The sequence below is a fragment of the Propithecus coquereli genome, unplaced genomic scaffold (genome assembly GCF_000956105.1).
Source record: "Propithecus coquereli isolate 6110/MARCELLA unplaced genomic scaffold, Pcoq_1.0 Scaffold477, whole genome shotgun sequence".
Taxonomy (NCBI): domain Eukaryota; kingdom Metazoa; phylum Chordata; class Mammalia; order Primates; family Indriidae; genus Propithecus; species Propithecus coquereli.
The window spans coordinates 1,238,293-1,239,633 of NW_012150585.1; positions in this window are offsets into that span (position 1 = coordinate 1,238,293).

A 1,341-nucleotide genomic window follows, 5' to 3' on the forward strand; every position below is an offset into this window, starting at 1 on the left:
GCAGTCAGTGCAGATTGCATCCTCAGGTAAACCTGGTAGAGAAAGAGGACACTAACTTGGGCCCGGAAGGACAGACCAGGTACAGGGGTGCACAGAGGGCTCGGTGAGAGTCACAGAAAGAGCAAAAGCAGGAAGAATCACAGTTCTTGATGGGAATGGATCTCAAAGACAACCACCTAGTTCAAATTCTGTCTGATGCTCACCTCCCTGCCAACATCTCTGGCAAGTGGTGTATCAGCATCTTCTTGAACACCTCTAGTAATAGGGAGCTCACTACCTTCCAAGGCAGCCCATTCCATCTAGGGACATCTGTTTTTCCTTCCTCTGAGCTGAACTCTTACCTCCCAGTCGTCTCCACTGTACTGAACTTCACTTTGAGCTAAACTCTTACCTTCTGGTGGTCCACGTACTACTACCTTGTGGGATCACACAATGTAAGTCTAATTGTTCCTCCCCGTGATAGCCCTTCAAATATTTGAGCTTTAGTGACTCCTCACTCTTCTCTTCTTTGGCCTAAACTCTCCCAGGTCCCTAAACAAATTACTCTCCTGATGACACCTGGCCAACTTATGACTAAAGCAGGACTATCTATCCTCTCTTTTATTCCAAATACTGTATCTCCAATAATATAATTTAAATTCAATTCACTCTTGGCAGCCATGTTGTGCTGATGACTCAGACAGAACTTACTAAAAACCCTGATTCTTTTTTACCTGAACTGTTTTGAAGCCATGTCTGGCCCATTTGCGTTGCTGAGGTCTTACAGAGACCTCTGATCATTTTATCCTGCTAAGTTTACCTTCCATCCTAGCCATGGACATGATTTTTGGATCCTTATCCTGTCTTTCAATGTTTACTATCCCTCCAGGCTTCTATCTGTCAAATGTGATACTAGATTTTCTATTTCTATTAACAGAAACATTTAACAAGACAGACATGAAGACAAAACCCTAAAGCACACAAATAAACGTTCTTCTGGTTGATACCAATCCATGTCACATGGAGAAGTAGCAAGATGCATGGTTCTGTAGGTGGGATGGAGTCAGATCATGAGCCTCAAAAGCCTAATGAAAGAATGAGAACATAGGAAGGCTCAGAAGGTGTTTGAGTGTAACACTCATGTGGGGAGCAATCTGGTATAGCAAAAAACAAAACAAAGCACTAACTTTGGAACTCTACAGATCTAGATTTGAATTCCAGCTCCATTGGCACTAGGTGGAGACCTTTGGGCAAACTAACCACTGTGAGCACCAAAAATGGGATAATAAAAATAATAATAATAATAATGAAATGGGATAATACCTACTTTCTAGATTATTGTGAAGATTAAATTAGATAACA